The sequence below is a fragment of the Schistocerca piceifrons genome, unplaced genomic scaffold (genome assembly GCF_021461385.2).
Source record: "Schistocerca piceifrons isolate TAMUIC-IGC-003096 unplaced genomic scaffold, iqSchPice1.1 HiC_scaffold_544, whole genome shotgun sequence".
Classification (NCBI taxonomy): Eukaryota; Metazoa; Arthropoda; class Insecta; order Orthoptera; family Acrididae; genus Schistocerca; species Schistocerca piceifrons.
The window spans coordinates 1-13,051 of record NW_025728782.1 but is presented as its reverse complement, the minus strand read 5'-3'; the positions used below and the strand labels follow the sequence as shown (position 1 = coordinate 13,051).

The 13,051-nt window shown below is 55.1% G+C and overlaps 29 non-coding genes across 29 annotated transcripts; 23 read left to right on the top strand and 6 right to left on the bottom strand.

Annotated features, from left to right (window-relative positions):
- The first annotated feature begins 255 nt into the window (after nucleotides 1-255).
- Trnae-uuc lies at nucleotides 256-327 on the top strand. Its single transcript has one exon. It is a non-coding gene; the product is annotated as a tRNA-Glu (tRNA).
- A 198-nt stretch (nucleotides 328-525) lies between these two features.
- Nucleotides 526-599, top strand: Trnai-aau. The gene has a single exon. It is a non-coding gene; the product is annotated as a tRNA-Ile (tRNA).
- Nucleotides 600-1,192: 593 nt separating this feature from the next.
- Trnag-ucc lies at nucleotides 1,193-1,264 on the bottom strand. The gene has a single exon. It is a non-coding gene; the product is annotated as a tRNA-Gly (tRNA).
- Nucleotides 1,265-1,611: 347 nt separating this feature from the next.
- Trnag-gcc lies at nucleotides 1,612-1,682 on the top strand. Its single transcript has one exon. It is a non-coding gene; the product is annotated as a tRNA-Gly (tRNA).
- Nucleotides 1,683-2,063: 381 nt separating this feature from the next.
- Nucleotides 2,064-2,136, top strand: Trnam-cau. Its single transcript has one exon. It is a non-coding gene; the product is annotated as a tRNA-Met (tRNA).
- A 303-nt stretch (nucleotides 2,137-2,439) lies between these two features.
- Trnae-uuc lies at nucleotides 2,440-2,511 on the top strand. Its single transcript has one exon. It is a non-coding gene; the product is annotated as a tRNA-Glu (tRNA).
- A 198-nt stretch (nucleotides 2,512-2,709) lies between these two features.
- Trnai-aau lies at nucleotides 2,710-2,783 on the top strand. Its single transcript has one exon. It is a non-coding gene; the product is annotated as a tRNA-Ile (tRNA).
- A 593-nt stretch (nucleotides 2,784-3,376) lies between these two features.
- Trnag-ucc lies at nucleotides 3,377-3,448 on the bottom strand. Its single transcript has one exon. It is a non-coding gene; the product is annotated as a tRNA-Gly (tRNA).
- A 347-nt stretch (nucleotides 3,449-3,795) lies between these two features.
- Trnag-gcc lies at nucleotides 3,796-3,867 on the top strand. Its single transcript has one exon. It is a non-coding gene; the product is annotated as a tRNA-Gly (tRNA).
- Nucleotides 3,868-4,248: 381 nt separating this feature from the next.
- On the top strand, nucleotides 4,249-4,321 carry Trnav-cac. Its single transcript has one exon. It is a non-coding gene; the product is annotated as a tRNA-Val (tRNA).
- A 304-nt stretch (nucleotides 4,322-4,625) lies between these two features.
- On the top strand, nucleotides 4,626-4,697 carry Trnae-uuc. The gene has a single exon. It is a non-coding gene; the product is annotated as a tRNA-Glu (tRNA).
- A 198-nt stretch (nucleotides 4,698-4,895) lies between these two features.
- On the top strand, nucleotides 4,896-4,969 carry Trnai-aau. Its single transcript has one exon. It is a non-coding gene; the product is annotated as a tRNA-Ile (tRNA).
- Nucleotides 4,970-5,563: 594 nt separating this feature from the next.
- Trnag-ucc lies at nucleotides 5,564-5,635 on the bottom strand. Its single transcript has one exon. It is a non-coding gene; the product is annotated as a tRNA-Gly (tRNA).
- Nucleotides 5,636-5,982: 347 nt separating this feature from the next.
- On the top strand, nucleotides 5,983-6,053 carry Trnag-gcc. The gene has a single exon. It is a non-coding gene; the product is annotated as a tRNA-Gly (tRNA).
- A 381-nt stretch (nucleotides 6,054-6,434) lies between these two features.
- Trnam-cau lies at nucleotides 6,435-6,507 on the top strand. Its single transcript has one exon. It is a non-coding gene; the product is annotated as a tRNA-Met (tRNA).
- Nucleotides 6,508-6,810: 303 nt separating this feature from the next.
- Nucleotides 6,811-6,882, top strand: Trnae-uuc. The gene has a single exon. It is a non-coding gene; the product is annotated as a tRNA-Glu (tRNA).
- A 198-nt stretch (nucleotides 6,883-7,080) lies between these two features.
- Trnai-aau lies at nucleotides 7,081-7,154 on the top strand. The gene has a single exon. It is a non-coding gene; the product is annotated as a tRNA-Ile (tRNA).
- A 590-nt stretch (nucleotides 7,155-7,744) lies between these two features.
- Trnag-ucc lies at nucleotides 7,745-7,816 on the bottom strand. The gene has a single exon. It is a non-coding gene; the product is annotated as a tRNA-Gly (tRNA).
- Nucleotides 7,817-8,163: 347 nt separating this feature from the next.
- Trnag-gcc lies at nucleotides 8,164-8,234 on the top strand. Its single transcript has one exon. It is a non-coding gene; the product is annotated as a tRNA-Gly (tRNA).
- Nucleotides 8,235-8,615: 381 nt separating this feature from the next.
- Nucleotides 8,616-8,688, top strand: Trnam-cau. The gene has a single exon. It is a non-coding gene; the product is annotated as a tRNA-Met (tRNA).
- Nucleotides 8,689-8,991: 303 nt separating this feature from the next.
- Nucleotides 8,992-9,063, top strand: Trnae-uuc. The gene has a single exon. It is a non-coding gene; the product is annotated as a tRNA-Glu (tRNA).
- Nucleotides 9,064-9,261: 198 nt separating this feature from the next.
- On the top strand, nucleotides 9,262-9,335 carry Trnai-aau. The gene has a single exon. It is a non-coding gene; the product is annotated as a tRNA-Ile (tRNA).
- A 593-nt stretch (nucleotides 9,336-9,928) lies between these two features.
- Nucleotides 9,929-10,000, bottom strand: Trnag-ucc. The gene has a single exon. It is a non-coding gene; the product is annotated as a tRNA-Gly (tRNA).
- Nucleotides 10,001-10,347: 347 nt separating this feature from the next.
- Trnag-gcc lies at nucleotides 10,348-10,419 on the top strand. The gene has a single exon. It is a non-coding gene; the product is annotated as a tRNA-Gly (tRNA).
- Nucleotides 10,420-10,800: 381 nt separating this feature from the next.
- Trnam-cau lies at nucleotides 10,801-10,873 on the top strand. Its single transcript has one exon. It is a non-coding gene; the product is annotated as a tRNA-Met (tRNA).
- A 303-nt stretch (nucleotides 10,874-11,176) lies between these two features.
- Trnae-uuc lies at nucleotides 11,177-11,248 on the top strand. Its single transcript has one exon. It is a non-coding gene; the product is annotated as a tRNA-Glu (tRNA).
- A 198-nt stretch (nucleotides 11,249-11,446) lies between these two features.
- On the top strand, nucleotides 11,447-11,520 carry Trnai-aau. The gene has a single exon. It is a non-coding gene; the product is annotated as a tRNA-Ile (tRNA).
- Nucleotides 11,521-12,113: 593 nt separating this feature from the next.
- On the bottom strand, nucleotides 12,114-12,185 carry Trnag-ucc. Its single transcript has one exon. It is a non-coding gene; the product is annotated as a tRNA-Gly (tRNA).
- Nucleotides 12,186-12,532: 347 nt separating this feature from the next.
- Trnag-gcc lies at nucleotides 12,533-12,603 on the top strand. The gene has a single exon. It is a non-coding gene; the product is annotated as a tRNA-Gly (tRNA).
- Nucleotides 12,604-13,051: the final 448 nt, after the last annotated feature.

Sequence of the window (13,051 nt, the reverse complement as noted above, 5' to 3'; positions counted from 1 at the left end):
TTCTTGTTTGTTATCCACAGCGTTTCAACGCTTCAGCGGGAAAATGTTTACTTCCTGTTATTGCTACTTACAGCTTCCCTTTTCCTCTTCTCCCAGCAGAGCATGAAGCCAAAAGCATTGCTCTGCGACGTTTGAGGTGCGCGCCTTGCCAGTCAGTATGTGCACAGATGCTCGCAAAGAGAGGGGGGCGCCGACGCGGCACTCGACACGAAATGCGACAAGCGACCGTACGAACGGTCGAACGAAACGGCCACATCCGGTGTGGTCTAGTGGCTAGGATACCTGGCTTTCACCCAGGAGGCCCGGGTTCGATTCCCGGTACCGGAACGGAATTTTTTCCACACGAATCGTGACAAGTTTGAGCTGTCCGAGCGGCCGTTTCCCGTCCTGCTCGCAATATAGCTACTGTTTCGTGACCGTCAGCAGAATATAGACTAGGGAAGCAGACACACGACGACCATAGAAATGGTGTGCGGCTTCATGCCACCTGTTTCCAGCGTAGGGCTGAGCAACTGCATCTGCCGAGGCCCGTTAGCTCAGTTGGTTAGAGCGTCGTGCTAATAACGCGAAGGTCGTGGGTTCGATCCCCCCACGGGCCACTACTCTTTTCCTACTACGAAAAGGCGGCGCCGATTTCAGCTGGCGAGTGTGGTGACCAAAAGATCATCACCCTGCGTGGAAGTTGATAGAGGATCCGAACCCGACTCGTCGGGGAGCGCTACAGCATTCACTCGGCAATGGCCATAATATCTTGAATACACTGGTTCTCAACCGATAAAGAGAAAATGAAAGAAAATGTCCGATTGCCGATGCGTAACAACTTTGGCCTTTGTCAGTACTTGGGCGGGTGAGCGCATGGGAACACAGGGCGCTATTGGCACTTTTACTTCCTATTTTTGTTTCTCCTTTCTTTTCGGAGCTACAGCCCGATTCGGTCAGGGAGACGCCACCGTGAAATGAAGGGGGCGTGCTGTGTGTCCATCGCCTCGCCTCTCCTTACCTCTCTCAGTCGTTTCTCGTGCTTGTCGTTTTGATATAGGCCGATTTGAGAGCGTCAGCTCTCGCGTCAGCCGAGCAAAGTCGAGACAAGTCGAGACACACTAAGGGCTGGTATGCAGCGAGTAAGAGGGCGAAAAAACAATAATTTAAGAGCGCGTGGCAAAAGTACTCATACGCGAAATTAAAAGCCTGCTGCGGTGGCCGGGAATCGAACCCGGATCAACTGCTTGGAACGCAACTATGCTGACCATTACACCACCACCGCACAAGCGAGCGCCGCGCGTCCGCGCTGTGTCGGCTTCCCGCCAGTCGGCAGCGGCCGAAGGTGATCGTACCTGGCAGGCGCATTTCGAGGCAGGCTAGGGGAGCACATCCAGACGCATTCGGACAGCGTATCCGCGCACATTTCGCATCCTTTGGCAAGAGTTGGGCGCCGGCAACGCAAGAGTACGCAGAGGACCGCGTTCTGGCGGCATTTTTAAGCAGAGCAGTGCAGTGCAGGATTCAGCGTCTGCAGCATCTTTTCCACAGAATGCTACGGCGCTTGACGGCAGTCCCACTTTCCCTTGAGACATCTGCTCGGCAAGCAGCGTCAAGTTACCGCTGGCCCGAGCATCGGTGGTTCAGTGGTAGAATGCTCGCCTGCCACGCGGGCGGCCCGGGTTCGATTCCCGGCCGATGCATCATTTTGCTTTTCCCGCGATAATGCTGCCGCGTGGCTTGAGCGCTTGAGATGCACGATCCACAAGAATGTGTAGCTGGATTTCCCTTGAGAAGGACCGAGAACGCAGCACTCGCGGGTCCCCACTAGGACGCTCGCATCATGTTCTACAGACTAGCGTCGGCCTGGCCTCACAAGTTGCTGGGTCCGGGTGCCTCCGAGGCACTGAACTTCAACGACAAGGAGTGCTGCCTATCGTTGCAACAGCTGCAGCAGCACCGCAATCAACTGGGCCGGCAGTGCACGTGTAGCAACAGAACACGTTATCCAGGAAGTACAGTGTCTCTACGTCTAATATTGGGTAAGGTGTTTACCCAGTTTCCAGGACAAGCGGTGCACCCGTGCCTCGGTAGCGCAGTAGGCAGCGCGTAAGTCTCATAATCTTAAGGTCGTGAGTTCGATCCTCACCCGGGGCATTTAATTTTCTGTGACATGGTGGTGCTGTTGCTAGGGCGCCAACGTATTTCTTGTTTGTTATCCACAGCGTTTCAACGCTTCAGCGGGAAAATGTTTACTTCCTGTTATTGCTACTTACAGCTTCCCTTTTCCTCTTCTCCCAGCAGAGCATGAAGCCAAAAGCATTGCTCTGCGACGTTTGAGGTGCGCGCCTTGCCAGTCAGTATGTGCACAGATGCTCGCAAAGAGAGGGGGGCGCCGACGCGGCACTCGACACGAAATGCGACAAGCGACCGTACGAACGGTCGAACGAAACGGCCACATCCGGTGTGGTCTAGTGGCTAGGATACCTGGCTTTCACCCAGGAGGCCCGGGTTCGATTCCCGGTACCGGAACGGAATTTTTTCCACACGAATCGTGACAAGTTTGAGCTGTCCGAGCGGCCGTTTCCCGTCCTGCTCGCAATATAGCTACTGTTTCGTGACCGTCAGCAGAATATAGACTAGGGAAGCAGACACACGACGACCATAGAAATGGTGTGCGGCTTCATGCCACCTGTTTCCAGCGTAGGGCTGAGCAACTGCATCTGCCGAGGCCCGTTAGCTCAGTTGGTTAGAGCGTCGTGCTAATAACGCGAAGGTCGTGGGTTCGATCCCCCCACGGGCCACTACTCTTTTCCTACTACGAAAAGGCGGCGCCGATTTCAGCTGGCGAGTGTGGTGACCAAAAGATCATCACCCTGCGTGGAAGTTGATAGAGGATCCGAACCCGACTCGTCGGGGAGCGCTACAGCATTCACTCGGCAATGGCCATAATATCTTGAATACACTGGTTCTCAACCGATAAAGAGAAAATGAAAGAAAATGTCCGATTGCCGATGCGTAACAACTTTGGCCCTTGTCAGTACTTGGGCGGGTGAGCGCATGGGAACACAGGGCGCTATTGGCACTTTTACTTCCTATTTTTGTTTCTCCTTTCTTTTCGGAGCTACAGCCCGATTCGGTCAGGGAGACGCCACCGTGAAATGAAGGGGGCGTGCTGTGTGTCCATCGCCTCGCCTCTCCTTACCTCTCTCAGTCGTTTCTCGTGCTTGTCGTTTTGATATAGGCCGATTTGAGAGCGTCAGCTCTCGCGTCAGCCGAGCAAAGTCGAGACAAGTCGAGACACACTAAGGGCTGGTATGCAGCGAGTAAGAGGGCGAAAAAACAATAATTTAAGAGCGCGTGGCAAAAGTACTCATACGCGAAATTAAAAGCCTGCTGCGGTGGCCGGGAATCGAACCCGGATCAACTGCTTGGAACGCAACTATGCTGACCATTACACCACCACCGCACAAGCGAGCGCCGCGCGTCCGCGCTGTGTCGGCTTCCCGCCAGTCGGCAGCGGCCGAAGGTGATCGTACCTGGCAGGCGCATTTCGAGGCAGGCTAGGGGAGCACATCCAGACGCATTCGGACAGCGTATCCGCGCACATTTCGCATCCTTTGGCAAGAGTTGGGCGCCGGCAACGCAAGAGTACGCAGAGGACCGCGTTCTGGCGGCATTTTTAAGCAGAGCAGTGCAGTGCAGGATTCAGCGTCTGCAGCATCTTTTCCACAGAATGCTACGGCGCTTGACGGCAGTCCCACTTTCCCTTGAGACATCTGCTCGGCAAGCAGCGTCAAGTTACCGCTGGCCCGAGCATCGGTGGTTCAGTGGTAGAATGCTCGCCTGCCACGCGGGGCGGCCCGGGTTCGATTCCCGGCCGATGCATCATTTTGCTTTTCCCGCGATAATGCTGCCGCGTGGCTTGAGCGCTTGAGATGCACGATCCACAAGAATGTGTAGCTGGATTTCCCTTGAGAAGGACCGAGAACGCAGCACTCGCGGGTCCCCACTAGGACGCTCGCATCATGTTCTACAGACTAGCGTCGGCCTGGCCTCACAAGTTGCTGGGTCCGGGTGCCTCCGAGGCACTGAACTTCAACGACAAGGAGTGCTGCCTATCGTTGCAACAGCTGCAGCAGCACCGCAATCAACTGGGCCGGCAGTGCACGTGTAGCAACAGAACACGTTATCCAGGAAGTACAGTGTCTCTACGTCTAATATTGGGTAAGGTGTTTACCCAGTTTCCAGGACAAGCGGTGCACCCGTGCCTCGGTAGCGCAGTAGGCAGCGCGTAAGTCTCACAATCTTAAGGTCGTGAGTTCGATCCTCACCCGGGGCATTTAATTTTCTGTGACATGGTGGTGCTGTTGCTAGGGCGCCAACGTATTTCTTGTTTGTTATCCACAGCGTTTCAACGCTTCAGCGGGAAAATGTTTACTTCCTGTTATTGCTACTTACAGCTTCCCTTTTCCTCTTCTCCCAGCAGAGCATGAAGCCAAAAGCATTGCTCTGCGACGTTTGAGGTGCGCGCCTTGCCAGTCAGTATGTGCACAGATGCTCGCAAAGAGAGGGGGGCGCCGACGCGGCACTCGACACGAAATGCGACAAGCGACCGTACGAACGGTCGAACGAAACGGCCCACATCCGGTGTGGTCTAGTGGCTAGGATACCTGGCTTTCACCCAGGAGGCCCGGGTTCGATTCCCGGTACCGGAACGGAATTTTTTCCACACGAATCGTGACAAGTTTGAGCTGTCCGAGCGGCCGTTTCCCGTCCTGCTCGCAATATAGCTACTGTTTCGTGACCGTCAGCAGAATATAGACTAGGGAAGCAGACACACGACGACCATAGAAATGGTGTGCGGCTTCATGCCACCTGTTTCCAGCGTAGGGCTGAGCAACTGCATCTGCCGAGGCCCGTTAGCTCAGTTGGTTAGAGCGTCGTGCTAATAACGCGAAGGTCGTGGGTTCGATCCCCCCACGGGCCACTACTCTTTTCCTACTACGAAAAGGCGGCGCCGATTTCAGCTGGCGAGTGTGGTGACCAAAAGATCATCACCCTGCGTGGAAGTTGATAGAGGATCCGAACCCGACTCGTCGGGGAGCGCTACAGCATTCACTCGGCAATGGCCATAATATCTTGAATACACTGGTTCTCAACCGATAAAGAGAAAATGAAAGAAAATGTCCGATTGCCGATGCGTAACAACTTTGGCCCTTGTCAGTACTTGGGCGGGGTGAGCGCATGGGAACACAGGGCGCTATTGGCACTTTTACTTCCTATTTTTGTTTCTCCTTTCTTTTCGGAGCTACAGCCCGATTCGGTCAGGGAGACGCCACCGTGAAATGAAGGGGGCGTGCTGTGTGTCCATCGCCTCGCCTCTCCTTACCTCTCTCAGTCGTTTCTCGTGCTTGTCGTTTTGATATAGGCCGATTTGAGAGCGTCAGCTCTCGCGTCAGCCGAGCAAAGTCGAGACAAGTCGAGACACACTAAGGGCTGGTATGCAGCGAGTAAGAGGGCGAAAAAACAATAATTTAAGAGCGCGTGGCAAAAGTACTCATACGCGAAATTAAAAGCCTGCTGCGGTGGCCGGGAATCGAACCCGGATCAACTGCTTGGAACGCAACTATGCTGACCATTACACCACCACCGCACAAGCGAGCGCCGCGCGTCCGCGCTGTGTCGGCTTCCCGCCAGTCGGCAGCGGCCGAAGGTGATCGTACCTGGCAGGCGCATTTCGAGGCAGGCTAGGGGAGCACATCCAGACGCATTCGGACAGCGTATCCGCGCACATTTCGCATCCTTTGGCAAGAGTTGGGCGCCGGCAACGCAAGAGTACGCAGAGGACCGCGTTCTGGCGGCATTTTTAAGCAGAGCAGTGCAGTGCAGGATTCAGCGTCTGCAGCATCTTTTCCACAGAATGCTACGGCGCTTGACGGCAGTCCCACTTTCCCTTGAGACATCTGCTCGGCAAGCAGCGTCAAGTTACCGCTGGCCCGAGCATCGGTGGTTCAGTGGTAGAATGCTCGCCTGCCACGCGGGCGGCCCGGGTTCGATTCCCGGCCGATGCATCATTTTGCTTTTCCCGCGATAATGCTGCCGCGTGGCTTGAGCGCTTGAGATGCACGATCCACAAGAATGTGTAGCTGGATTTCCCTTGAGAAGGACCGAGAACGCAGCACTCGCGGGTCCCCACTAGGACGCTCGCATCATGTTCTACAGACTAGCGTCGGCCTGGCCTCACAAGTTGCTGGGTCCGGGTGCCTCCGAGGCACTGAACTTCAACGACAAGGAGTGCTGCCTATCGTTGCAACAGCTGCAGCAGCACCGCAATCAACTGGGCCGGCAGTGCACGTGTAGCAACAGAACACGTTATCCAGGAAGTACAGTGTCTCTACGTCTAATATTGGGTAAGGTGTTTACCCAGTTTCCAGGACAAGCGGTGCACCCGTGCCTCGGTAGCGCAGTAGGCAGCGCGTAAGTCTCATAATCTTAAGGTCGTGAGTTCGATCCTCACCCGGGGCATTTAATTTTCTGTGACATGGTGGTGCTGTTGCTAGGGCGCCAACGTATTTCTTGTTTGTTATCCACAGCGTTTCAACGCTTCAGCGGGAAAATGTTTACTTCCTGTTATTGCTACTTACAGCTTCCCTTTTCCTCTTCTCCCAGCAGAGCATGAAGCCAAAAGCATTGCTCTGCGACGTTTGAGGTGCGCGCCTTGCCAGTCAGTATGTGCACAGATGCTCGCAAAGAGAGGGGGGCGCCGACGCGGCACTCGACACGAAATGCGACAAGCGACCGTACGAACGGTCGAACGAAACGGCCACATCCGGTGTGGTCTAGTGGCTAGGATACCTGGCTTTCACCCAGGAGGCCCGGGTTCGATTCCCGGTACCGGAACGGAATTTTTTCCACACGAATCGTGACAAGTTTGAGCTGTCCGAGCGGCCGTTTCCCGTCCTGCTCGCAATATAGCTACTGTTTCGTGACCGTCAGCAGAATATAGACTAGGGAAGCAGACACACGACGACCATAGAAATGGTGTGCGGCTTCATGCCACCTGTTTCCAGCGTAGGGCTGAGCAACTGCATCTGCCGAGGCCCGTTAGCTCAGTTGGTTAGAGCGTCGTGCTAATAACGCGAAGGTCGTGGGTTCGATCCCCCCACGGGCCACTACTCTTTTCCTACTACGAAAAGGCGGCGCCGATTTCAGCTGGCGAGTGTGGTGACCAAAAGATCATCACCCTGCGTGGAAGTTGATAGAGGATCCGAACCCGACTCGTCGGGGAGCGCTACAGCATTCACTCGGCAATGGCCATAATATCTTGAATACACTGGTTCTCAACCGATAAAGAGAAAATGAAAGAAAATGTCCGATTGCCGATGCGTAACAACTTTGGCCTTGTCAGTACTTGGGCGGGTGAGCGCATGGGAAACACAGGGGCGCTATTGGCACTTTTACTTCCTATTTTTTGTTTCTCCTTTCTTTTCGGAGCTACAGCCCGATTCGGTCAGGGAGACGCCACCGTGAAATGAAGGGGGCGTGCTGTGTGTCCATCGCCTCGCCTCTCCTTACCTCTCTCAGTCGTTTCTCGTGCTTGTCGTTTTGATATAGGCCGATTTGAGAGCGTCAGCTCTCGCGTCAGCCGAGCAAAGACAAGTCGAGACACACTAAGGGCTGGTATGCAGCGAGTAAGAGGGCGAAAAAACAATAATTTAAGAGCGCGTGGCAAAAGTACTCATACGCGAAATTAAAAGCCTGCTGCGGTGGCCGGGAATCGAACCCGGATCAACTGCTTGGAACGCAACTATGCTGACCATTACACCACCACCGCACAAGCGAGCGCCGCGCGTCCGCGCTGTGTCGGCTTCCCGCCAGTCGGCAGCGGCCGAAGGTGATCGTACCTGGCAGGCGCATTTCGAGGCAGGCTAGGGGAGCACATCCAGACGCATTCGGACAGCGTATCCGCGCACATTTCGCATCCTTTGGCAAGAGTTGGGCGCCGGCAACGCAAGAGTACGCAGAGGACCGCGTTCTGGCGGCATTTTTAAGCAGAGCAGTGCAGTGCAGGATTCAGCGTCTGCAGCATCTTTTCCACAGAATGCTACGGCGCTTGACGGCAGTCCCACTTTCCCTTGAGACATCTGCTCGGCAAGCAGCGTCAAGTTACCGCTGGCCCGAGCATCGGTGGTTCAGTGGTAGAATGCTCGCCTGCCACGCGGGCGGCCCGGGTTCGATTCCCGGCCGATGCATCATTTTGCTTTTCCCGCGATAATGCTGCCGCGTGGCTTGAGCGCTTGAGATGCACGATCCACAAGAATGTGTAGCTGGATTTCCCTTGAGAAGGACCGAGAACGCAGCACTCGCGGGTCCCCACTAGGACGCTCGCATCATGTTCTACAGACTAGCGTCGGCCTGGCCTCACAAGTTGCTGGGTCCGGGTGCCTCCGAGGCACTGAACTTCAACGACAAGGAGTGCTGCCTATCGTTGCAACAGCTGCAGCAGCACCGCAATCAACTGGGCCGGCAGTGCACGTGTAGCAACAGAACACGTTATCCAGGAAGTACAGTGTCTCTACGTCTAATATTGGGTAAGGTGTTTACCCAGTTTCCAGGACAAGCGGTGCACCCGTGCCTCGGTAGCGCAGTAGGCAGCGCGTAAGTCTCATAATCTTAAGGTCGTGAGTTCGATCCTCACCCGGGGCATTTAATTTTCTGTGACATGGTGGTGCTGTTGCTAGGGCGCCAACGTATTTCTTGTTTGTTATCCACAGCGTTTCAACGCTTCAGCGGGAAAATGTTTACTTCCTGTTATTGCTACTTACAGCTTCCCTTTTCCTCTTCTCCCAGCAGAGCATGAAGCCAAAAGCATTGCTCTGCGACGTTTGAGGTGCGCGCCTTGCCAGTCAGTATGTGCACAGATGCTCGCAAAGAGAGGGGGGCGCCGACGCGGCACTCGACACGAAATGCGACAAGCGACCGTACGAACGGTCGAACGAAACGGCCACATCCGGTGTGGTCTAGTGGCTAGGATACCTGGCTTTCACCCAGGAGGCCCGGGTTCGATTCCCGGTACCGGAACGGAATTTTTTCCACACGAATCGTGACAAGTTTGAGCTGTCCGAGCGGCCGTTTCCCGTCCTGCTCGCAATATAGCTACTGTTTCGTGACCGTCAGCAGAATATAGACTAGGGAAGCAGACACACGACGACCATAGAAATGGTGTGCGGCTTCATGCCACCTGTTTCCAGCGTAGGGCTGAGCAACTGCATCTGCCGAGGCCCGTTAGCTCAGTTGGTTAGAGCGTCGTGCTAATAACGCGAAGGTCGTGGGTTCGATCCCCCCACGGGCCACTACTCTTTTCCTACTACGAAAAGGCGGCGCCGATTTCAGCTGGCGAGTGTGGTGACCAAAAGATCATCACCCTGCGTGGAAGTTGATAGAGGATCCGAACCCGACTCGTCGGGGAGCGCTACAGCATTCACTCGGCAATGGCCATAATATCTTGAATACACTGGTTCTCAACCGATAAAGAGAAAATGAAAGAAAATGTCCGATTGCCGATGCGTAACAACTTTGGCCCTTGTCAGTACTTGGGCGGGTGAGCGCATGGGAACACAGGGCGCTATTGGCACTTTTACTTCCTATTTTTGTTTCTCCTTTCTTTTCGGAGCTACAGCCCGATTCGGTCAGGGAGACGCCACCGTGAAATGAAGGGGGCGTGCTGTGTGTCCATCGCCTCGCCTCTCCTTACCTCTCTCAGTCGTTTCTCGTGCTTGTCGTTTTGATATAGGCCGATTTGAGAGCGTCAGCTCTCGCGTCAGCCGAGCAAAGTCGAGACAAGTCGAGACACACTAAGGGCTGGTATGCAGCGAGTAAGAGGGCGAAAAAACAATAATTTAAGAGCGCGTGGCAAAAGTACTCATACGCGAAATTAAAAGCCTGCTGCGGTGGCCGGGAATCGAACCCGGATCAACTGCTTGGAACGCAACTATGCTGACCATTACACCACCACCGCACAAGCGAGCGCCGCGCGTCCGCGCTGTGTCGGCTTCCCGCCAGTCGGCAGCGGCCGAAGGTGATCGTACCTGGCAGGCGCATTTCGAGGCAGGCTAGGGGAGCACATCCAGACGCATTCGGACAGCGTATCCGCGCACATTTCGCATCCTTTGGCAAGAGTTGGGCGCCGGCAACGCAAGAGTACGCAGAGGACCGCGTTCTGGCGGCATTTTTAAGCAGAGCAGTGCAGTGCAGGATTCAGCGTCTGCAGCATCTTTTCCACAGAATGCTACGGCGCTTGACGGCAGTCCCACTTTCCCTTGAGACATCTGCTCGGCAAGCAGCGTCAAGTTACCGCTGGCCCGAGCATCGGTGGTTCAGTGGTAGAATGCTCGCCTGCCACGCGGGCGGGCCCGGGTTCGATTCCCGGCCGATGCATCATTTTGCTTTTCCCGCGATAATGCTGCCGCGTGGCTTGAGCGCTTGAGATGCACGATCCACAAGAATGTGTAGCTGGATTTCCCTTGAGAAGGACCGAGAACGCAGCACTCGCGGGTCCCCACTAGGACGCTCGCATCATGTTCTACAGACTAGCGTCGGCCTGGCCTCACAAGTTGCTGGGTCCGGGTGCCTCCGAGGCACTGAACTTCAACGACAAGGAGTGCTGCCTATCGTTGCAACAGCTGCAGCAGCACCGCAATCAACTGGGCCGGCAGTGCACGTGTAGCAACAGAACACGTTATCCAGGAAGTACAGTGTCTCTACGTCTAATATTGGGTAAGGTGTTTACCCAGTTTCCAGGACAAGCGGTGCACCCGTGCCTCGGTAGCGCAGTAGGCAGCGCGTAAGTCTCATAATCTTAAGGTCGTGAGTTCGATCCTCACCCGGGGCATTTAATTTTCTGTGACATGGTGGTGCTGTTGCTAGGGCGCCAACGTATTTCTTGTTTGTTATCCACAGCGTTTCAACGCTTCAGCGGGAAAATGTTTACTTCCTGTTATTGCTACTTACAGCTTCCCTTTTCCTCTTCTCCCAGCAGAGCATGAAGCCAAAAGCATTGCTCTGCGACGTTTGAGGTGCGCGCCTTGCCAGTCAGTATGTGCACAGATGCTCGCAAAGAGAGGGGGGCGCCGACGCGGCACTCGACACGAAATGCGACAAGCGACCGTACGAACGGTCGAACGAAACGGCCACATCCGGTGTGGTCTAGTGGCTAGGATACCTGGCTTTCACCCAGGAGGCCCGGGTTCGATTCCCGGTACCGGAACGGAATTTTTTCCACACGAATCGTGACAAGTTTGAGCTGTCCGAGCGGCCGTTTCCCGTCCTGCTCGCAATATAGCTACTGTTTCGTGACCGTCAGCAGAATATAGACTAGGGAAGCAGACACACGACGACCATAGAAATGGTGTGCGGCTTCATGCCACCTGTTTCCAGCGTAGGGCTGAGCAACTGCATCTGCCGAGGCCCGTTAGCTCAGTTGGTTAGAGCGTCGTGCTAATAACGCGAAGGTCGTGGGTTCGATCCCCCCACGGGCCACTACTCTTTTCCTACTACGAAAAGGCGGCGCCGATTTCAGCTGGCGAGTGTGGTGACCAAAAGATCATCACCCTGCGTGGAAGTTGATAGAGGATCCGAACCCGACTCGTCGGGGAGCGCTACAGCATTCACTCGGCAATGGCCATAATATCTTGAATACACTGGTTCTCAACCGATAAAGAGAAAATGAAAGAAAATGTCCGATTGCCGATGCGTAACAACTTTGGCCTTTGTCAGTACTTGGGCGGGTGAGCGCATGGGAACACAGGGCGCTATTGGCACTTTTACTTCCTATTTTTGTTTCTCCTTTCTTTTCGGAGCTACAGCCCGATTCGGTCAGGGAGACGCCACCGTGAAATGAAGGGGGCGTGCTGTGTGTCCATCGCCTCGCCTCTCCTTACCTCTCTCAGTCGTTTCTCGTGCTTGTCGTTTTGATATAGGCCGATTTGAGAGCGTCAGCTCTCGCGTCAGCCGAGCAAAGTCGAGACAAGTCGAGACACACTAAGGGCTGGTATGCAGCGAGTAAGAGGGCGAAAAAACAATAATTTAAGAGCGCGTGGCAAAAGTACTCATACGCGAAATTAAAAGCCTGCTGCGGTGGCCGGGAATCGAACCCGGATCAACTGCTTGGAACGCAACTATGCTGACCATTACACCACCACCGCACAAGCGAGCGCCGCGCGTCCGCGCTGTGTCGGCTTCCCGCCAGTCGGCAGCGGCCGAAGGTGATCGTACCTGGCAGGCGCATTTCGAGGCAGGCTAGGGGAGCACATCCAGACGCATTCGGACAGCGTATCCGCGCACATTTCGCATCCTTTGGCAAGAGTTGGGCGCCGGCAACGCAAGAGTACGCAGAGGACCGCGTTCTGGCGGCATTTTTAAGCAGAGCAGTGCAGTGCAGGATTCAGCGTCTGCAGCATCTTTTCCACAGAATGCTACGGCGCTTGACGGCAGTCCCACTTTCCCTTGAGACATCTGCTCGGCAAGCAGCGTCAAGTTACCGCTGGCCCGAGCATCGGTGGTTCAGTGGTAGAATGCTCGCCTGCCACGCGGGCGGCCCGGGTTCGATTCCCGGCCGATGCATCATTTTGCTTTTCCCGCGATAATGCTGCCGCGTGGCTTGAGCGCTTGAGATGCACGATCCACAAGAATGTGTAGCTGGATTTCCCTTGAGAAGGACCGAGAACGCAGCACTCGCGGGTCCCCACTAGGACGCTCGCATCATGTTCTACAGACTAGCGTCGGCCTGGCCTCACAAGTTGCTGGGTCCGGGTGCCTCCGAGGCACTGAACTTCAACGACAAGGAGTGCTGCCTATCGTTGCAACAGCTGCAGCAGCACCGCAATCAACTGGGCCGGCAGTGCACGTGTAGCAACAGAACACGTTATCCAGGAAGTACAGTGTCTCTACGTCTAATATTGGGTAAGGTGTTTACCCAGTTTCCAGGACAAGCGGTGCACCCGTGCCTCGGTAGCGCAGTAGGCAGCGCGTAAGTCTCATAATCTTAAGGTCGTGAGTTCGATCCTCACCC